Consider the following 23,280-nt stretch of genomic DNA (forward strand, 5'->3'; position numbering starts at 1 on the left):
TGCTGATGTCAGTAGGGGAGTTCAGGGGACCAAACCTCAGTTAAACCTCTGCAAATCTGTTTCCTCTTCTCAGAAAATTATTCTCTCCTTTTTTGTACTGCTCTTTGGTTGGTTGGTTGGTTGGTTGGCTTGCTTCATTGTTTCAGGTTTTGTTTTGTTTTTTTGAGACAGAGTGTCACTATGTGGCTCTGGCTATCCTGGAACTCAGGATAGACCAGGCTGGGCTAGAACTCACAGAGATCTGCCTACCTCTGGCCTCCTAGTGCTGGGATTAAAGGCACCACCATACCCCATAATAATTATCTTTCCAATCACATAAAAAATATTATTGTTGGTTTTTATTCAGAGAAGGTTTTGCAGCATAGCCCAGTCATCCCTCTAATTTGTCATCCTCCATACTGAGGTGACAGGCACGTCCTCAACCTCAGAAATTGTAGTGAGAATAACTGTAGTCAACTCTTGTACTGCCTCAACATCCACCTCAAATACAAGATTAACATTCTCATTCCAGAAACAGGAATTCGTCACCTCTGACATGGCTTCCGGCACTTCATGACGTGCTAGTTCCTGAATACACTGAATCCAACTTCCTCTTGTGACCATCTTTGTGGGGACAACTAAACACAACCTCCTTGGCTGACCCCACACCCTGTGTGGATACCTTTGAGTTAATGAATTGTATGCCAGACGACTGTGATTCTCCTCTGGGGATGGAGCGGGCACCCACAGCAAAACATGACTGGGGCGCTGCCCTTCCGACTAGCAGCCTGTACAGTCAGGTCTGTGAGTGCTGACCATAGCCATCAACTCATGGGTGATCCTGGCACGGCGGCCACACACCAGCATCTATGGCACTTGCTAGAGTCAGCATCCCTTTGTTACTAAGTCCCTTGCTTTGTCGTCCCTGGTCTAAACCTTGGCTTGATGGAAGTGATGTTTGCATGCCTTCTCCACCACGGTGGGCTGTGTCTGCTGGAACTGAGAACCACACCAAACACTTCCTCCCTTAAGTTGCTGTTGTCCAGTATATTGTCACAGCAGTGAGAAAAGTAAGTAATGCAATGGGCAAACAAAAATGTCCTGACACTTGGTCCAGCCCCACCAAAGACACCAGAGGATACACATGCCGCTTAGGTGAACACAAGGCTTTCATGGGAGCTGCAGAATTAGCATGGTGGCTGTGACTGTGTCAGCCTGTCGAAGCTCTACACTGGGGCCTGGGGCTTGGGAACCATGATGATGAGTCCAAGCAGAGGCTGGTTGCCGTGTCCCATATGCCAGCCCTACTGAGGTATCCACCCTTTGCCTCTGCGAAGGAAGAGATCTCCTTTCACCCCTGGTTTACAATGTCATCAAATGCATTCAGAAGAACAATTCCAATGCTCACCAGGTCCTAAATGCCTGCGAAATGAAATTCCATGTGATGAGGGAGCACATAGCCACCATGTGAACCCTGAGCAGCTGCTGCTGCTGCTGCTGCACAACCTCCAGGGACAAACCAGGCCCAAGAAGGGGCTGCTGCAGAAAAACAAGCATGGCTGAGGTCCCCAAGGAGTAGGGCTACCTCCCAGAAGGCTCCATACCTCAGTGAGCTGCTCCTTGGAAGCTCAGCTATGAACTGTGACACCCAGTGGGACCTCAGGGACTGTGCTCATCCTTGGCTCCCCAAGCTTGTATTTATCTGCTACAGAATGATGGGAGAGGGGGCAGCTGGTCCCTTAACTGCCCTCCACTCTCCCCAGCCCTGATAACGGTTCCAATGTACCAGATACATGCTATTCCAGTTAGTCACAGGTTCACCAAACGTTTGCCTAGGATTCACGAGGTAATTAGGCCTGCACTCAGCTGGCATGAATTTGATACAGTGAAAGAAGGTGTGAGACTGAAAACTAAATCATTGTCTTAGACTGTGTGGGCCTAGGAATCCATTTCTTTCTGCACTGATTTTCACACCTGTAAAATACGTGGGAGGTGCCTGCCCTCCCGGGGTAACAGTGGCAGGAGATTTTGCAACTAACAGGATCCCTCTGTCAGTTGCCAGCCAAGGGGAAGTGTGTACTAAAGGAGGACATTCATGGGTTCCCATGTGGGACATGGCTGCTAGAATCCGCAGCAGAGTCACTCAGGCCACATTCATCTGCAGCCAGTTTCTTCCAACCTCAGACCTGGTTCTGCATCCAGGGCCCAGGCTAACAGACCCCCCAAACTACCAGGCTCTACCCATGGAGTTTGTCAATTCAATGGACCCCTTTCCTCACAGCCCCCATCATTGATTCCTCAAAATGCAAGAGCTTCTCCCTCCCTCAGAGGGCCTAGAAAAGCCCAATTGTAAGGAATATGGACTATGAACAACTCTATCACCATGGGCTTTGGAACTTTTGCTTTTGCTCTGAAAATACTAACAAGGGACCCTATAAAAGCTTTCTCTTAGGAAAAGCCACCAACCAACTCCCAAAATCATGACACAGATACTTATTAGATACGAATGCTCCATCTTAGGCTTGTCCCACGAGCTCTTTAACCTTTCCTTCATTCTATATGCCCTACTTCATGTCTGACTGGCTGGTGGCTCTCTTTCTCTCTCATTCTCTCTCTTATTTTTGATCCTATATTCCTCCTCCTACTTACTCTCTCTGCCTGCTGGCTCCGCCTATCCCTCTCCTGCCTAGCTATTGGCCATTCAGCCTTTCATTAGACCAATCGGGTGCCTTAGGCAGGCAAAGCAACACATCTTTACATCATTAAACAAATGCAGCATAAACAAATGTAACACATCTTTATATATTATTTTAAAGTAATATTCCACAACAGGACTTTCCCCCACACACTCTTGTTTTCATTGATCCTTACAGAGATGATAGCATCCTCTGAGATCTCCAAGATGCACCCAGGCAAAAGTCACACCCTCCAAGGGAGGGGTGTGGAGTACCTCCATTTCTGGTAAGCCATTTCCTGCCCCTTCCCATACTATGAGCAGCAGAAGGGATGAGAGAAGAGCATGGGAGACAGTATAGAAGCCAGCAAGGGCCATCCCAGAGCACAGAGGTGGGCAGGGATGAAGGAGGAGGACAGGAATATTGGGTCTGACTGCAGTTTCCTTGCAGTTGGAGAAAGAAGTAACCTGGCTATGAGCCAAGTCAGACTGCCATGTTGGGATTTGAGAGGAATTCAGAATGCTGACCTCCTCGCTTCTGCCAAATAGGTCCTGGGAGGCCAGCTCACCCCTTACAAGGTCTATTCCCTGAACTTTGGGTTCACATCACAAACCTGTGTGACCAGGGTAATAGCCTCTGCCTATAATCCCAGCACTGTGGTGACTGATGCAGAGGACATGGCCTAAGTTCCAGGCCTGCCTGGGCTACAAACTAAAAAAATCTATTTAGTGATATTTTGGGGACCAGTGGCTTTATCTGGAGCATCTCCAGTTTCCTTACTCAAGGACTGTGAACCTGGTTCACACTGAGACTTAGGAACCCAACCACCTTGGATTACACTCAGGCCCTGCTTGTGTTCCAGCTGTGTGACTTTGTGTACACAACTTGGCCACTTGTGCCTCAGTTTCCCCATCCATAGACTGAATCTCATCAGCTTAGCAGGTCTATTGTGAGGGCTAAGTTACTATGACAATCGAACACAGCTGAGAGAGCCCACTGTACGGTGAAGAGCCTTGGGGCAGAGGGGCATTGCTTAGGAGCCCCCTTGAGGTTTGAGGAAGCATGAGCACCTCAGAAAGGGTGCTGGATACCACCCTTCCCTGGCTTCAAGTTTTAAGTCCAGAGCAAGAAGCCCTACCTCCCATATATGGAAGAGTTCTTCCAAATCATCTAGAAGCTGAGGCAGCAGGAACACCAGGGTGACGACCCCTCCTGAGCTGGAAGTTAGGCACCCTGACCCAAGGACAGAACGGAGAAGCTCCAACCCCCATAGGATGCAGAGGCTCACATGGTTGCTGTGGCCTAAGGGGTCTCTTACCCTTATCATGTCGACTTTCTCTTTTCCCTTTCCCAGAGAACAGGGGCTGCTTTCAGCACAATGATGTCCACTTTCTGTGAGTCCAGCCTTCATGTCCACAGACACGTAAAGGGGCCTTCAGGGAGAAGCAGACAGGCCGAGCACACCTGGGGATGAATCTGTGAGGCTAGTGCCTCTACTGACTCATCAGACCCCCATCCCTACAGCATCATGAACAAGATGGCTAAAAAGCTCACGTCCATGGAAGAGGCCAAGCTGCTTCTTCCCTATCCCCAGCTCCCCTCTCATCCCCACCAAGGTCTTGAACATGCAGAACCAGCCGCTGTATTCTGCCACTGACAAGGCCTGCAAGGATCATAACCCCTTCCTGCCCTCTCCAGCGGCTGCTGGGCTCCCTGCTCAGTTTGCTGCTCCTTCTCACCCGAGAGGCAGCCACCCTCCTGGAGTTTTCCTTCCCAATAAACCTCTTGAGTGAGGTTTGTTGTGCAGTGTGACATTTTCGCCAGAGTAGAGCCCATCTGTAACAACTTTCACTAGAGCTCCGGAGGAGCAGAACTGCAACACTTTCTCTGGGGAAACTTTCCCCTAGCAGAGCAGAGCTGTAACACTTCTCCAGCGCAGAGTAGAGCAGAGCTGTAACAGCTTCACTGGAGAAACGCTCCCCTGCTGGAGCAGAGTTGTTACACTTGCAATGGGGAAACCTTTCCCTGCAGCAGGGCTGTGAGCTGTTATGCAGACAGTGACTTTGTGGTGTTCCTTGGCTCCCCACTTCCAGGATACCTTTCCATCCGACTCAGCTAGACTCTCCTGGTGCCTGTGCTCCCCCCCCCCCCGTCATGGTCTGAGCCACATTGGGACCCTATCCCTCATCTCCAGTCCAACTGAAACAGACTCACCTTCCAGCTCACCAACTGCTCAGCACCTCATCCATCTTATTGGCTTACGGTAATGCCAATGAAGATTAATCAGGATTAATCAGGCCTCAGAGAGAGACAGGAAATGTTATGGACTTCCTAAAGTTATATGGAAATGTGGGGAACTACAAACATAGAGCCAAATTAGCTGTTTGGGGAACCTGTACTGTTTGTTCAAAGACAGCAAAGTGTTTCAGGTGCAGCTGACCTGGACACTTAAACGATGTAAATGGCCCTCATAGCAAATGAGTGCTCCGAATCAAAGGGCTCAAATCCAAAAACAATAACATTTGTGCCAGCTTCAGATTATAACCAATCTATTCTTTCTTTACAAGCTGCTACTCAAGGAAGTGCTCCTATTGCTATTCCTTGCCCTAAAGATACCACCATTTCTCCTCTTCAATGTCCTCTTGAGTTACACACAGAAATTTGGGTGACATTGCCTGGACATATACTGCTTTTATTGGGTGGAAGCAATTTATCCATGAAAGGAATCATAGTTCATACAGGAGTCATTGATGATGATTATACAAGGAAAATTGCAGTCATGATCATAGTATACACTGATTGGCAACTTAAAGCAAGAGATAATTTGCAGTTAATATTATTATTGACAAATGTAATACCGTCACAGAAAAGTGTGCTTCATGAGGCAGGATTTTTTTTTTTTTTGTACAGATAAAACTGTAACTTCAAGAACCTTATTGGAGGAGAATGATAAGCCATTATTAGATTTAACATTATTAGATTTAAAAATAGGAGAAAATTTTACAAAATTGATTGATTCTGGACCCAATGTTACTATTATAATAGAATGGTCCCTGAATGGCCTGTTGTGGAGGCAAATTCAACCCTGATAGGATTGGGAACTACGAGCTCTAACAAGATTAGACAAAGTGCTACAAAATTAAGCACACAGGTACGAAAGGTACAATGGCAGTCCTGCAACTCTGTGTTACCCATGTTCTGATTACACTTTGTGGAAGAGACTTTCACCAACAAACTCTTTTTCTCCCGGAATTCCTCATTTTGTGTAATTTAAAAGAAATCTGGCAAATGATGGTTGTTGATTGATTGATGACATATTAGTGCCACCATGTGGCCAATGGAAGCTTTACAGCCTGCTTTATCTACACCCACAGCTGTTCCGAGAAAGATTGGTCTTCAATAGCTTTGTATTTAGGAGGCAGGCTGCCTATAGATCTTGTCTTTTCCCTCTGTTCCCCCAGACCAAATCCCCACCCCACTCCCGTCTCATTCCATCTCTACAGCAGCACGCCCATGGCGGCCTTCCCTGGCTCCTGCTCCCGTCCCCTATGGATCGCACAGATCTCCCCCTTCTAACTTCCCTCTCCCTGCTCCTTGCTGTATCCCAGACCCCAGCCCAGTAGGCACCCCCTGCTAATCCAGGGGCCCCTCCTCCCAGGGCAACAAGTAGGCTGAAGGCAGATCCACACCTCTCCTTGTGATCCTCCAGATCCAGTCCCCAAGTCTCATCCCCAGATCTGTAGCACAACACCTGCTGTGGGCTGTCCCTCTTTCCTCTCTGAGCCCATCCCCAGTGGATCACAAAGACCTTCTCCTCCAACCTGTCTTCCCCCAACTCATCCCATCATCCAAGCCTCCAACACCAGCAGGCATTCTCTGGGAACACACCACATAAACAGGACAAGGAAACAGGTAAGCCAACTGAAGACTCTCAGCACTCCTTTTGCTCCTCCAAATCCAATCCCCCAGTCTCATCCCAAGCTCTGCAGCAGAACTCCTGTGGCAGCCTTCCCTGCCCTCTGCTCCCATGTCCTGTGGATCCCACAGACTATCCCTTCCTAACCTCCCTCTGCCAACTCATTGCTGTATCCCTGCCCCCAACCCCAGCAGGTACCCCCAATAACCCAAAGGCCACTCCTGCCAGGGAAGCAGGTAGGCTGTCTGAAGATGTTCTCCTCTCCTTCTGTTTCCAACACCCCGTTCCCAGTGTCACCCCTAGCTCTATAGCTGATGCTCTGTGGTGACCTTTCTTCACTGTCTTCCCTCTATTTCCAAGGAGACTAAACAAGCAGATCCTGGCTGAACATTGTGCTATCCTCCCTCCTGTAAGCCTTCAGGCCCCTAGCCTAGCCCCATCCCTAAGTGTCCTGTGACCCCTTCAGACCCCTAGCTAACCCCATCCCTACATGTCAGCTCCCAATACCCAGAAACATATTTTACCTGGAACCCAGCGGCCACAACTGTCAGGTCCAAAGAATATTTCCTACCAGGCAACACACAGCCATCACACTCTCCAAAAATTCAGAGAGGAAACATAAACCAAGGAACAAAACACCCACACAACAAAGACAAGTCAAGAAATCAGCACCAGAGCTACATTCCTCTCAATCTCAGATGCCTAGACGCCAGCATAAAAACATAACCAATAACAGCCAGGACCATGTCTTCACTAGAGCCCTGCAACCCTACCACATCAGACCCTGAACATTCCAACATAGCTGAAGGACAAGAATAATACTCTAAAACTCTCCTGTGTGAAGAGGTTAGAGGTCCTTAAAGAAGAAATGAATAAATCCCTTAAAGAACTCCAGGAAACACAAACAAACATCAGAAGGAAATGAGTAAAACTGTTCAAGACCTGAAAATGAAAATAGAATAAAGAAAATCCAAACTGAGAGAATTATGGAAATAAAAAAATTTAGGAATTTGGACAGGAACTATAGAGACAAACTTCACCAACAGAATAAAGAGATTGAAAAGAGAATCTCAGGCATTGAAGTTATGATAGAATAAATCAATACATCAGTCAAAGAAAATGTTAAATCTGAAAAACTCCTATCACAGAACAACCATAAAATTTGTGATGCTATGAAAAGATCAAACCTAAGAATAATAGGAATAGGGGAAGGAAAAGAATCCCATCTCAAAGGCCTAGAAAATATTTTCAAGAAAATTTTCCTAACCTAAAGAAGGCACCAGAAGCCTACAGAACACCAAATAGATTGGACCAGAAAAGAAAGTCCCCTTGGCACGTAATACCAAAACACTAAGCATACAGAACAAATAAACATACTAAAAGCTGCAAGGGAAAATGATTAAGTCATTTGTAAAGACTATCTATCTATCACCCTGTACAAAACCCAAATCCAAGTGGATCAAAGACCTCAACATAAAACCTGAAACACTGAACCTGACAGAGGAGAAAATAGGAAATGGCCTTGAACCCATTGGCACAGGAGACAACTTCCTGTACAGAACACCAATAGAGCAGTCACTAAGATCAACAATTAACAAATGAACCCTCAGGAAACTGAGAAGTTTCTGTAAGACAAAGGACACCCACAATAGGACAAAGGGGCAGCCTACAGAATGGGAAAGCATCATTTTTACCAGTTACACACCCATATCCAAACTATATAAAGAATTCAAGACAGTAGATATCAACAAAGGCTAATTAAAAATGAAGTACAGATCTAAACAGAGAATTCTCAATAGAGAAAATTCCAAATGGCAGAGAAATATGTAAAGAAATGTTCGATACCCTAACCCTTCAATATCCTTGGCCATCAGGGAAGTGCAAAGCAAAACTACTTTGAGATTTAATCTTGCACCTGTCAGAACGTTTAAAATCAACAAAAAAAAAGTGACAGCTCACGCTGGCAAGAATGAGAAGTAAGGGGAACACTCCTCCATTGCTGGTGGGAGTGCAAATTCACACAGCCACTATAGATATCAGTGTGGTGGTTCCTCTGGAAGATGGGAACCAATCTACCTCAAGATCCAGCTATACCACTCTTGGGCATATACCCAAAAGATGTTCCATCCTACCACCAAGACACTTGCTTAACCATGTTCATTGCTATTCTATTCATAATAGCCAGAAACTAGAAACAAGGTAGATGTCCCTCAAGAAAAGAATGGATAAAGAAAGGCCAGTTGGTGGTGGCTCACACCTTTAATCCCAGCACTCAGGAGGCAAAGCAGGTGGATCTCTGTGAGTTTCAGAACAGCCTGGTCTGCAGAGTGACCAGGACTGTTTCACAGAGAAACCCTGTCTCAAAGAAACAAAAAACAATGGATAAAGAAAATGTGGTATATTTGCATAATGGAGTATTATTGAGCTGTTAAAAATATGACATCATGAAATTTGCAGGTAAAATGGAAGTAGAAAAACTCACCCTGTGTGAGGTATCCCAAACCCAGGAAGACAAATATGGTATGTATTTACATATATATATATATGGATATTAGTTGCTAATAACCAAGCTACAATGCATAGAACCACAGAGGGTAGATACAGAATAAGGAACTAAAGGGGACAGACGACGCTCCTCAAGAAAGGGAAATGGAATAGATACAGGAGGAAGGAAGATCTGTGATAAGAGGATCAAGTGGGGAGGGGGAAGGAGAGGGGGTTGTGGGAGGGAGAATGGAGAGAGACAGCTAAAATTAAGGGGCATTTGAGGAGTACTATAGAAAACTAATACGGTAGAAATTTCCTAAAATACATGCATATGTGAAGACAATCTAAATGAAATATTATGGGGAGACAGTCCCCACTGGCCATCTCCTGTCACCCAAAGAAGCTTCCAGTACCAGGACTGGGTTGCATCTAATTGTGTTGTCAACCAAAGAGGCCCCATGGGACATATGAACAGCACAGGCTGATGCCAAAACTATGGGTTGCTCTCCACAAACTGACAGCAAAGCCCTATTGCTGAAGACAACACCTGCACGACTCATTGAACATGGAGCTGTTGAGCTGGTGCCTACATAGAACCTTCACCTCTGCGTTTCAGTGTGTTTGTTACAGGAAGGTACTCCACATACTATCAAAAAGAAATGTAAACATGGGACCAGCCACAAACCCTTTACCTACAACGGTGTACTCCCTGCAAGATAGGCCAATGGTGGCACAAAGACTGTAGGAATAACCAACCAATAACTGATTTAAGGCCCATTCCAGGAGGTGGAAACCATACCAGACATAGCTTAGGTGACCGAGAACCTGACACTAGATAGGCTAGGAACCTAGGGTAAAACCAAATCCTGGGAGAGGGTAAGTGAGTTTTCTCCAATGGAGTAACAACTGGGTACATCAACTATACCCCAGGCAGGCCTCATGTCCATGAGTAGCTGACCAGCATGTAATGGACTCAGCAGTTTGTGTGTGTGTGTGTGTGCTTTTATTTAGTTACAGTTTGATGGTGGTTTTTTGTTTGTTTGTTTGTTTGTTTTGGTTTTGGTGTTTGGTTTTTTGGTTTTGTTTGTTTTTAGGTGGTGTTTTATTTTGTTTTCTTGGTTTGGGGGGATTTTGCTGTTGTATTTTATTTTTTTTCTAGAAAGAGCTTAAAGTTGAGTGTATATGGAGGGGGACAGATCTAGAAGGACTTGGAGGAGGGGGAAAACATGATCAAAATATATTCAAATTTAAAAATTGTTTTAATAAGAAATAAAAATAACTACTGCTGGATCCGACTTTGAAAAAATTACTGTTTGCTATTATTCTTATTTAAATTAAATACAGATGCTGACTCTCCTTAAGATAGTGTTGAGCTTTGGTGAAACACAAGATAAGGGACCAATTTTCCCTGGGCTGTTGAATTTGAAGTTCCCTCTTTCAGGAACTTGGCCCCTTGTGAAGAGCGACCTCGAGACCTCGGAAACTTGACTCATAATATTCAGAGTGACCTGCATCGCTCGGAGCTGCAGAGGACTTAAATTTCTTACAGCAGAGCTGGGTATCCTGCCTCAAAGTTCCCTATAGGTGTGGAAGAATGGTGATGAACTTCTAAACCCATAGCAAGACATGCACCAGGGCCACAGGCTAGGAAGACAGAGATCAAGACTGAAAGCAAAACTGTCTAGGCTCTCAGGTGGGGATGTGCAGGGTGAATAAACAGAACAGACCCAAGGGGGGGGGGCAGTGCCCAGTGTGGCATTTCAGAAAGAGGCCCCAGCAAACCACAGTCCCTTCCGTTTCTCTCTTCTTAGTAGAGTGGCTTGTATTTAGACTTGGCTGAAGTTTTCCCTACTCTCTTTCTTGATGCTCTCACCTGGACAGACTAGCAGTATCCAGGGGCCTCTTGTTGCTTTGTGACCTTAGATGACCGTTGCCAGAAAAAAAAGATGGGGCTGACCTTTGTGTTCACTGCCCACCCAGGCACCCATTTCCCTATCCAAGGAGTCCTCATGTTTCTTTGTTTTGTTGTTTTTCGAGACAGGGTTTCTCTGTTTAACAGCTCCAACTGTCCTGGTACTCACTTTGTAGCCCTGACTGGCCTTGAACTCACTATGAATACCAGTCTAACCTTGAACTCACAGAGATCCCCCTGCCTCTGCCTGCCAAGTGTTGGGATTAAAGGTGTACAGCACTACACCAGTCTAACCCATTGCTTTTATTTTGGCTTTCAGCTTGTAGAGTCAAGTGGTCCTCAATTCCATGATACAGAAATGGACCTAATTCTAACTGCAACAAGAAGAGAAACACAATATGTCTTTTGTTGCTCTCCCACATACGTAAATGTATATATGGCTGCCAGAGGTCAAGCTCAAGTGTCATTTCTTAGGAGCTGTCCACATTGTTCTTGAAAAAGGGTTTCTCATTGGCCTATAGTACACCAAGTGGGGTACGCTGGCTCCCCAGTGCCCAGATTAAAAGCACACACCATTGTGCCCAGGTCTGCATGCTTTCAAGGCAAGCACTTGACCGACTGAGCCTTCAGCCCCTTCTTTATAAGGCAACAATCACGGTGTATGAATGGTGGGAGAGTGAGAGGAATCAATGAGACCAAGATGGACGCCTGGCTGGTAATAACAGTGGGTTGGACAAGTGGGATTTGGGCACTCGGAAGCAGGGAGTAATAGATGAACTCAAATCTATGCTTTTTTAGGCTTTCTGTGTATTTTGGAGTGAGGACAGATTTGCTCAAGGGGGAGAATGGAAGAAAATATTCACTCATCGATATCTAGGAGATGGTAGCATTTGTGGAGTGGGGAAAGCCCCAAAGAGAGCTCCTTAGAGAGGAAATCCTGTTTTGCCATGTGAAGGCATGTTCTGGGATCCAGGTAGGGAGATGACTCGGGTAGCTGAAGGGTTAGTGACAGGGCAGAACTGGGTGTGCATTTGAAAGTGTCTCTATGAAGACAGTCAAGGGTATTTAAAGGTCACTGCTTAGGGCTGCAGATAAGTACTGAGGATAAGGGGTCTCTTCAGCATATCTCAGTACAACCACTCACCAAAATCAAGGGGATAGAAAAATCTGTCTTGTATACAGAAAGACAAGAGGAGAGTCTGAACGGAGACAGGGGTCCCTCACTTATAAGGAGAGGATCCAGTAAGTGTCTGGAGAAAGCCACCAGTTGTTATAAATTCAGCCACCACCTGTCATTCCCTGCTCCCCTGAGCGGAGCACATCCCCATCCTCCCGAGTTAGAACCAGGGAGCCAAGGAGAGCTTTCCCTTCCAGCTCTCTCTCTCTCTCTCTCTCTCTCTCTCTCTCTCTCTCTCTCTCTCTCTCTCTCTCTGTGTGTGTGTGTGTGTGTGTGTGTGTGTGTGTCCAGCACTCACACTGGGCAGCCTATAGCTGCCTGTAACTCCAGTTCCAGGTATCTGATGCCCTTTCTGGTCCTCCTCAGGCAGCTCAGGCACATGAGATACACACAAACACACCCAGTGAGAAAAATCTTTAAAAAACAAAACAAAAACAAAAACCAGCCATTCCAACCAAAAGCAACTGAGGGAGGAAAGGGCTTATTTGGCTTATGCCTCTAGGTCACAGTCCACCTTTGAAGGAAGTCGAGACAGGAACTCAGGTAGGGGCTGAAGCAGAGACAACGGAGGAATGCAGTCTGCTGGCTTGCCTGCTCACAGGCCTGGACTGTTAGCTTTCTTATACAGAGCAGGACCTCTTGCCAAGGGAATGGTGTCTCCCACAGTGGACTGGACCCTCCTTATATCAGCTAACAACCATGACAATCCCCAGAGACATGTCCACAGGCCAGTGTGAGCAGGGTAATCATCCATTATTTGAGGCACCCTTTCCAGGAGACTCTAGGCTGTGTCAAGTTGAGAATTAATTCTGTCAACTTGCTTGACCTCCCCTGTCTCCTCCCCTTCTGTGCTCACACTGCAGCTCTGTGAGGGTGGCTATACTAGTTACTTTTCAGTTGCTGTGATAAAACACTGCTGTTGGGGACTGGCTGGTCCTAGGTTTCCCTGGGGCCCTGAAGTATGGAGAAGGAATGTAGTTCCTTGTCTTACCCCATAAACATGCTGGGCAAAACAGTAAGAGCCTGGGGCTGGGTTCTTGGGGAAGCTGTGACTTCAGACCCTGGGAACCCAACTCTTACCCAACAACGGGCTGTGGTCAGGAGTACCAAGGTTGCTATGTTCTCTATGTGTGATACATGTGAGATATCTGTGTTAGTTTTGTGCAGCATTGCCTGGACACCCCCTCACAAAGCTCATCAGCTTGGCCAGAAGGAGGAGGTGAAGGAACCCTGTGGCCACAGTTGTGCGCTCTCCAGAACTGTGTACAGTGTGAGTGCAGACACCTGCCTTGCTCTGCTTACAGAGATGGGTGCTGTCAGATCTGCCCTCAGCATCCTCAGACTCCTTTCTCCCTCTTGGAAGGGGTGAGGAGACAGAAGTCACCTCAGCTAGTCAGTTAGCTGGTGAAAGACACCTTCCCAAGACACGCTGCCTTACCACAGACTGACTGACACACTGGTATCTAAAGGCTTAGCGCCTCTCTGGCAACTTGATCAAAGGCTCACTCTACCTCCCAGAGCTCATAAGGTGGCCTGGGCTTCCTCATGCTGTCTACATGTACTGTCTACAACTCTGTCCCTTTCCTCCCCAGAGCCTTTCACAAGTCCTGTGTCAATCTGGGTCAGCCCTGTCCCCTGGCATACTGGCTGCTACATGGCATTGTCACTTAAAGGGGCTTCCCCATTATTGTAGTTTGTAAATTCTTTTTATTTATTTGTTTATTTGAGACAGGATCTCATGGAGCCCTGGCTGAATTTGCTATGTAGCCAAGGTTGAACTTGACCTCACATCCTCCCGCCTCCACCCTCCAAGGACTAGGATTAGAGTCATGTACCATCATGCTTGATTCTCTCCTTGCTTATCTGTTAACTATGAACAGCCTGTAGTTATTGATGTTTTTTGTAGCTCATGTAATAACAGTTTCATTTATTTACTTTAAATATTTCACATGTGTGGAAGTCAGAGGAAAAACTTTGGGAGTTGGTTTTCTCCTTCCACCATGTGGGTCATGGAGCTCAAACTCAGGTTATCAGTCTTGGTGGCAAGTGTCCTTCCCTGCTGAGCCACCTTGCTGTCCTGTGACAGTTAATTTTGAAATGTGTTTGAAATGAGTAGTCTTTCAAATGATGCTTAGCAGTGGGTGTGACGTGTTGGGAAGCTGGGCATATGGGGTAACACGGGGCCTGGGGCTGCCCCTTGTCTTCCCTTCTTCTGAGCTCTCTTCCTTCATAACCAGCTTTGTGGTCTCCCATTCCTCAGAATGAGTGTCTACCCCCTTCCCATCCCCTCGAGTCCACATGGAGCTTTCTGGTTCCCAGGTGGGCCACTCAGCAAGGTTCTGACTCCTGAGGGCAAGGTGGTCTTAGGTCCAGGTCTCCAGAGGGCCTCTGGTACTGTCACCTGCTGTCAGTGGGAGCCAGACTTGGGTGGAGAACAGAAACTTGATGCTAAAGAGGAAGTGGGGGACTTGCAGGTGGTGCTGAGGAGAAATGAGCATACTCTTACTTCACTATGGTTTCCTCCTAGGACTTCTCAGCTTTCCTCACCCTGGTCTTATGAGGCAGGAGACTACAGCATCTCCGAGAGCCTTTATCTAGTTCAGTTCAGGAGCCTAGACACAAAGCCTGTGGCTGAAGATCCACAGGGCCACACAGGCCTTGATCAGCTTCCCTCTTGTCCACGGAGGTCTCTGCTCCCTCAACAGTTCATCCCCCACCGGCTGTGGTTGCTGCCCGGATCCTGCCCTGCCCTGGTCTCTTCTCCTCAGAGCATCCCTACCTCCTTCCCTGCTCCTCATCCCAGCTCAAGAAGAGGACCTATGGCCTGGGAGGCCACATACCTGTTATCTGCCATCCTATTGGTGTTCCTGGCCTCAGGTGAGGACAGGGGACAAGGGTAGAGGGAAGGAACCAGGGAGAAGATAGGGAAGGGGTGGGGAGGTGTAAGCAAATGGGACTCTGTGCTTGGGAGGGCAGAACACATGGAGTGTTGTGGCCAGTGGCTGGCTCTAAGCTATATCCAGAACATAGACAGAAAGAGGGTCACTCCCTGAGAAGGGAACCCATCTCCTAGCCCTGCTGTGGAGGCTGGGGGCTCTCTGACCTGGAGGGTTTGTCTGTTCTCAGGCTCCTGGGCACAGGTCACAGCGGTTCTTCAAACAGTGGAGGGCCAGACCATTTTTGTGAAATGCAAGTATGATCCCAGCCAACACTTCAAGGAGAAGATCTGGTGTCAGCAAACACCAGAAGAAACTTGTAAAATCTTAGTGTCGAGTTTAGGCAGAGATGCTCAGCGACCAGGATACTTTATCCAGGACCATCCTGTATCTAACTTCTTCACAGTCACCATGACTGCACTGAGGATGAGAGACTCCGGTCTCTATTACTGTGGGATCCGAGAAAGTCATCAAGCAAACATTATTCTCAGAAGCTTCCACCTGGTGATGTCAAAAGGTGAGCGTCCCCCTTCTATGTGGCTCTCAGCTTTCCCAAGTCATAGACTCCAGAGTTGGAGAGGACTCTAGGAACTGCTTCCTGTAACAGCTGGAACCTGGGGCACAGAGCAGAAAGCCCCCCCTATGGTTCGGGACAGAACATCCCTAGATCCCAGGCTTGCTGGCCTCTGGGCTGTTCCTACCTGTTACTCTTAACTCTGCTACTGCTGCTAACAGAAATCTAATTATTGGAGGTCCTTATTGCTCCCCCAAGCTGCCACAAGCATCCATTCCTGAACTGGGATTGGTATGTAAAATAATATTGTTTTAATTTAAATAAATTTTTTTAAAAAAAGGAAAGGAATTAAAGAAAATTGAAAAGGTGCTGGTAGAGATGGTGCACGCCTTTAATCCCAGTACTCAGGAGACAGGAAGCAGGCAGATCCCTGATTTTGATGCCAGCCTGGTCTACAGAGAGAGTTCCAGGACAGCTAAGCTTAGGCAGTGAAGAAAATTATAAACCCCAGAAAACAGCAGAACTTGGTAGCTTTGGCCACATGGTTCTGGCTTTAGAGTCAAGGATACCAAAAAGGGGTTATGAAATCTCCTTCTGTGACTAAGGAAAGCCACTAAGGCCAGATGTGTGCCAGGGGTGTCCTTGCATGGACGCCTAGAGAGGCCTTTATATAAAGCTATAATCATGAAGCCTGGATTTTGTTGGATACACCAAGATGTTTGAGATGCCAGAGCCGTGGGATACCTTCTGAGGAGAGCTGCTAATAGGGAGTGGAACTAGCCAGAGATAAGTGTGCTGCAGTCAACAAAGCTGAAAGGGGTTGGAGATCTGAAGCGTGCTTTGACATCAGAGATGCAGAATTGGGAGTTTGCCCAGATAGCTTTTGGTCTTTTTTTTCCGGTATTTCCTCACTATGCTCCCTTTCCTCTCTTTTGGGACAACCATATATGTATGTCATTGTATATTACAAGTATATGATATGCTTTTTACTTTTATTTTACAGAGGTTACAGTTAAGAGATTGTCATGAGTCTCTGGAGAGATTTTAGACTTGGGACTTTTAAACAGATAAAAGATCAGTTGAGACCGATAGTTTATGAGACTTTTGAAGTTGGACTGAATGCATTTCTGTATTATGATATGGCTATAAGCCTCCAGGGTCCAGGAAGTGGAATGTGGTGGTTTGAAAGAAAATGGCCTCCTTAGGCCCATAGGTAGTGACACTGTTGGGAAGTGTGGCCTTGTTGAAGGAAGTACATCCCTGAAGGTGGGCATTGAGGTTTTAAATACTTAAGGGAGGCTTGTGTGGCTCCCTCCTGCTCCCCCTCCTTGTCTCTCTCTCTTCCTGCTGCCTGCAGATCCAGATATAGAGCTCTCAGCTTCCTCTCCAGCACCGTGTCTGCCTGCTTGCCCCCATAGCAGTAATTGACTAAACCTCTGAGCTGTAAACCAACCCCAGTTAAAGGTTTTCCTCTATAAGTGTTGTTGTGGTCTCTTAGAGCAATGGAAATCCTAACTGAGACAGTTGTCAAAAGTGTGTGGCGTGTTCAAATGCAGTACAAGTAGGACTAGGGAGATGGCTCAGCTGGTAGAGTGCTTGCCATGCATATATGCGTCTATCCTGAGCTCTGTAGAGTGCTTGCCATGCATATATGCGTCTATCCTGAGTTCTGTTCTCAGTACTCACTTTAAAAAAGCCCATCGTGGCTGGGCGTTGGTGGTGCATGCCTTTAATCCCAGCACTCGGCAGCCAGAGGCAGGCGGATCTCTGTGAGTTCGAGACCAGCCTGGTCTCCAGATCGAGTGCCAGAATAGACTCCAAAGCTACACAGAGAAACCCTGTCTCGAGAAACCAAAAAAACAGCAACAACAACAACAACAACAAAAAAGTCCATCTTGGCGGCCTACACTAATAATGAAGTGGAGACGGGTCTCTAGGCCCAGCCTAGCAAAGCAGTGAATTCAGACTAAAAAGTGAGAAACTCTGCCTCAAAAAAGTAAGGTCCCCCGAAGAATGACACCTGAGGTTGACCTCTACCCTCCACATGTGTGTACACCCTTCCACACACGTATCCATATCCACATGACAATGAGTACACACAAACACAAGGATCCTTTACAAAGTTTGACTTCCACAGTCCACATGTCCTGGCTTGTACAGTTAAAAAACAAAACAAGACACAACTCATCTGAGTTTTAGGGAAACCATTTCTACAGAGCTCAGCTGTTATCTCAGCTTACCGAGTACAAGCTACCAGAGGAGAGAGAGAGAGAGAGAGAGAGAGAGAGAGAGAGAGAGAGAGACAGACAGACAGACAGAGACAGACAGAGAGAGAGAGAGAGAGAGAGAGAGAGAGAGAGAGAGAGAGAGAGAACTACCTACATCAGGCGAGAGGGTAGGGAGAGCTAGGTCAGGTGAGGGTACTTTGGGGCTCAGGATTACTAGCAGCCTGGCGTTCTCCCGTGATCTTCATCTGAGGTCCATTGCAGACCAATGGTAAGAGGGACTCCTATACAAGAATTCCCCTTGGGTAGCAGAGTTTGGTAAAAGATGAGCAGTAGACTTGGGATATAATTGGGTCACATTTCCCAAATCTCTACTTAGAAGTCATGTTCTTAGGAAGCCTCTTGTAATCTACTCCCTATCCCAAGATGCCATGGGTGGCCAAGGGCTTCTGAACCCTGTATCTCAGACCTTGCCATGGGCATGAACCACCTGCAGTCACCCTGGCTCAGTAGACCTGAAGTGACACTTGCTTATGAGGAACAAGTCAAGGGGACACTCTCTGAATTTCTGAATTCACTGAGGAGGAGCTGGTGCCTTGCTGGGCTCTACATCCCCAGCAAGTAATCGTGGATGACCAAGGACAGCAGAGAAAAGAGACACAGGCCTCCCTTCCTGCAACCAGGAGAGTCTGTGCCACGCCCAAGCTGAAGCGCAGATGCAATGCACCAGTAAAGGACAGCCTGCAGAGTGACGTGACTTACAGAGGTAGAGAGGACAGTGTAAGGGGGAGAATGGGGCAGATGGAGAGGCGGACAGCCGCAGACAAGAACATCTCCATAACCCAGACAGCCCGGAAGGCTTTTCTTCACACCTCTTTCCAGCCGTCCTCCTTTTCTCCTTCTGTTCATTTCTTTCTGTCTCTCATTCAGGCTGACTTCTTTGGATTTTAGTAAAAGGAAACCTTGCTTCTCGAATGGGCATGTCTACCCCCTCCTCAGCTCCATTTCTCTTCACCTACTCACCCATCCGTCTGTGTATCACCCATCCATCTATGTATCACCCATCCATCTGTGTATCACCCATCCATCTGTGTATCACCCATCCGTCTATGTATCACCCATCCATCTGTGTATCACCCATCCATCTGTGTATCACCCATCCATCTATCACCCATCCGTCTATGTATCACCCATCCCTCTATGTATCACCCATCCGTCTATGTATCACCCATCCGTCTATGTATCACCCATCCGTCTATGTATCACCCATCCATCCGTGTATCACCCATCCATCTGTGTATCACCCATCCCTCTGTGTATCACCCATCCGTCTATGTATCACCCATGCCTCTATGTATCACCCATCCGTCTATGTATCACCCATCCGTCTATGTATCACCCATCCCTCTATGTATCACCCATCCCTCTATCATCTTTCCATCCACTTACCCATCCATCTTCTGTGTCTTCTTGCAGATAATTCAAATACCCCTGCCTCTGGCCTGACTCCGACTTGGACAGGTACTGATGTTCCTACCTTTAATACCACAAAGGACCTGAGCGCCATTTCTGTCAGGTATATATATAAAACCATAACCTAAGTTAGCTATTGCCGTCCCCTCTTAAGAGCCTGAAGTCATACTCACCAATATGACAGGTGTTACCAATATGTTTTCAGGCTGCTTGGTCCCTTGTTTGAATACTTTTTGTCCACAACCCATGAGAGGATGTGGGGACAAGGATGGGGTAGGCTGGAGCAGGGGCAGATTCATGTCTCCTAAGTCTGTGTGGAAATTCCCAGAGAGGTGGTTACTGACTAAGGAGGAGGCTCTTGCCCTCCCCAGCTCATCCCATCCTCCCCTGCTCATCCTGCCCTCCCCAGCTCATCCCATCCTCCCCTGCTCATCCTGCCCTCCCCAGCTCATCCCATCCTCCCCAGCTCATCCCATCCTCCCCAGCTCATCCCATCCTCCCCTGCTCATCCTGCCCTCCCCAGCTCATCCCATCCTCCCCAGCTCATCCCGCCCTCCCCAGCTCATCCTGCCCTCCCCTGCTCACCCTCTACTTTCCTTCACACCTGGGTAGTGAAAGGAGGAAATGGTAACTTTGATGAAGGGTGTTAGCCCCACCAACCCACGAGTGGGATGGTGTGTGAAATACGCTCAGTGAGCCTGAATTCTCATGGCAGGCAGACTGTGCGACTTCAGGCAAGTTGGGAACCTCTATAGCATAGGGACATTGGACTGTCAGAGCTAGAGGAACACTGGACCATCAGAGACGGATAGTGATCAAGCCCATGGGTTTGTTTTGTTTTGTTTTGTTTTGTTTTGTTTTGTTTGACAAGATTTCATGGTGTAGCCTTGGCTGGCCTGGAACTCTATGTTGACCAGGCTGGCTGCAAACTCAGCAGAGATCCATCCACCTGCCTCTGCCTCCCAAAGCATGCGCTATCATGCCTAGCTAGCACCACAACTCTTGCAATTTTGTCAATGACTCTCTAAAATTTTGCCTTCACTTTTGTTTTGTTTGTTTTGCTTACTTAATTTGTTTTCTTTTTTTTTGTTTGATTTCAGCACTGGTATGAGTACCCAACTATACATTGACAGAGTGACAATTTCTAACATAAATTCTCAGCAGTTTTGTTGTTGATTTTAGCAATGCCAAGAATGGAAATCAGGGCCCCACCCTTGCTATGTAGGTGTTTTATACCTCCAAGCTATGACTTCAACCACTGGTCTCAGGATTTTAGAGTAAGATTTTCGGGTTTTTAACAGGCATTTGTGTGAGCCCGATTCTATCATTTGGGGACAATCAGCTTGTAAAGATGAGAGGTGTCCAGTTTGGCTGTACATGGCTTTTAGATGTGTGATAGGTACATGGAGGTAGCAGCATATAGAAAAGCCTTTCCCCATATCCAGGCTATGCAGACAAAAAGAAAAGGGGCTCCATTATCCCTTTGAGGATGGATGAGTGGATAGATGGTGGACATACATATGGAAAGATGGTGGATGAATGGGCAGATAATGGAATGAATAAATTGCTGAATAATTAATCGATACCCTCAATGACCTAAGCTTCCCACTTGGACCAGCCTACCTCATCGTCACAGTTACAATTTCATTCTGCATCACATCTACTTTAGTAATAATATTGCTCTCTTGGTGCTGAAGGTGGAACCCAAGGCCTCATGCATCCTTAGCCTGTGGTCTGAGTTGCACACTCAAACCCAGCAGGAATATTTTAAAATGCTAAACACATGTTGGCCAACCTGCAGTACCACTGCCTCATTTGTGGGTATGAATCATCCACCAATTACGATATTAGGAAGATGGTTTGTATATGTGATAATATGCAGAGTGATATAAATGCTCGTGGAAATACTATAAACGATTTTTAAAATAAAAGAATAACCAGGCAATGGTGGCACACACTTTTAATCTAAGTACTCAGGAGGCAGAGGCAGGGAGATCTCTGTGAGTTTGAGGCCAGCCTGTTCTAGAGAACAAGTTCCAGGACAGCCAGGACTACACAAAGAAACCCTGTCTCAAAAAACAAAAACAGAAATTGACTGGCGAGATGACTCAGCAGTTAAAAGAACTTGGTGCCCTTGCAGAAACCCAGGTTCATTTCTGAGTACACATGTCAGGCAACTCAAAATTACTTATAATTCCAGCTCCAAGAAATCCAGTGCCCACTTCTGGCCTCTGTGGTCACTGCAATCACATGCACACAGATACCATTATGTACACAAGAATAAAAATACAACTTTTAAAAAGCTAAAAGCAGTATCAATGGCTAGTAACAGACAAATGGTTATACTTTTCTGGCTGATGGGAAATTATGCATTTGTTGAAATTGTAATTGTAGAGACTAGGTAGTGAGGTTGAAGGACAATCTTAGCAGAGAAGATGATGCCGTGTGAATAATTAGAATTAGTGCCATGCTAAGGTTTGGATAAGCATGAATAAAGATCAGGCAAGACTACGAGGAAGCACATTAGATAAGTTGGAATGGAGGAAACAATTTCGTTCTCTGTAATTCAGCATTTAAATGAAGGCACATCCCAAGACACACCAATATGCAATAGTAACTGAAAAGAGGGGCATGTATGTCAAGTATTGGGTCTAAACATTGCCTGCTGCTGAACTTTGGATCTGATGTGTTCTGCAAAGACCCAAATGTTAAAGGCTTGGTCACCTGAGTGGCACTATCGGAAAGTAGCAGAAACTTTAGAAGGCTCTGTGCGCTCTCTGTGGCCTCTGTGTGACTCATTGTCACCCACTTCTGTCCCTGTGTCCTATCGTAGAGAGAACTATGTCCTCATCTACTTCCCTTTCTGCCCAAGTCAAGTAATGCTCTCTCCCCTGTGGGGGTCTCTTTCTTATGTCTACTGCTGTCTACCCGAAGTTTAGAAAATCACTTTTGCTAAAATCATGACAATTCTGCAATTGAATTTTCAGTAAAATTAGGTTCCTCTTGGTTTCTAGATGGGGAAAATGAGGCTAAAGGTAGGACAAGTGTCCCCAGAAGCAGGTCAGAGTGCTGACGACAGGGTCCAGGTCCCCTAGATATGGACCTCCCTGTCTCCACAGAGAAGGCCAACACGCCTGAGTGAACCCTCCTCCTTTGTTCTTCTCTGGACCTGAACTTGTGATTCTCCAACAGACATACTTCTAACTGGTTATTTTAGGAAGCGGCCAGATAAACTGCACTGACTTCCTCACAGGTCGTGGGAAAGCTGCAGGGAGGGCCTAAGCTGGAAAGAGTGGATGGGGAAGGATTCCCTAGACTGCACTGTGGGTGGTCATTGAGTCAGCCTTCAATCTCCTGTCTCTGCAGGGTGTTCATATCCAGCATTGTTGTTCCCGTGGTCTGTGGACTCTTCAGTAAGACCCTGGTCTTCACGGTCATGTTTGCTGTCACACAGAGGTCATTTGGAAGACAGACCATGTCACACAACAATGACCTCTGACTTTCAGCCATGTCTGTCTCACAGGAGGAACTGGGGGTGGGGGCATAGGAGGGACTGTGACATGAACTGAGCCTGTCATCATGGGTGGCATCTAGGACTCAGGATGTCCCCTGCTGGCCCTGCCCATTCTCCTCAGTCTGTCCATCATCTTGGGTGTCTGCTGTACATCCTCAGAAGAGAGGAAACTGCCCAGCACCCTCTGGCCATTGTGCCTGAATAGATAAGCTGGCCTGAAATAAAGACAGAACCATTGCTCCTCATGTCACTTTCTGTGGGAGTTGGGAGGTTTAGGGGTCACCACTGCTATTCCTCCCCCATGTCCTTCCCTTGTGGGGTACAATTCTAGCCACCTGGGCCAGGCTCTTGCTCATGAAGCAGCTTGCTCTTCCAGCCTCTGGGGCCTTCCTCTCTGGGAACAAGGCACTCAGATTTGTCTTCATCTGTAGTCCTCTGAACACCCCCAACTATGAACCAAGAAGACAAGATC

This window comes from Cricetulus griseus, assembly GCF_003668045.3.
Source record: "Cricetulus griseus strain 17A/GY chromosome 1 unlocalized genomic scaffold, alternate assembly CriGri-PICRH-1.0 chr1_0, whole genome shotgun sequence".
NCBI lineage: Eukaryota > Metazoa > Chordata > Mammalia > Rodentia > Cricetidae > Cricetulus > Cricetulus griseus.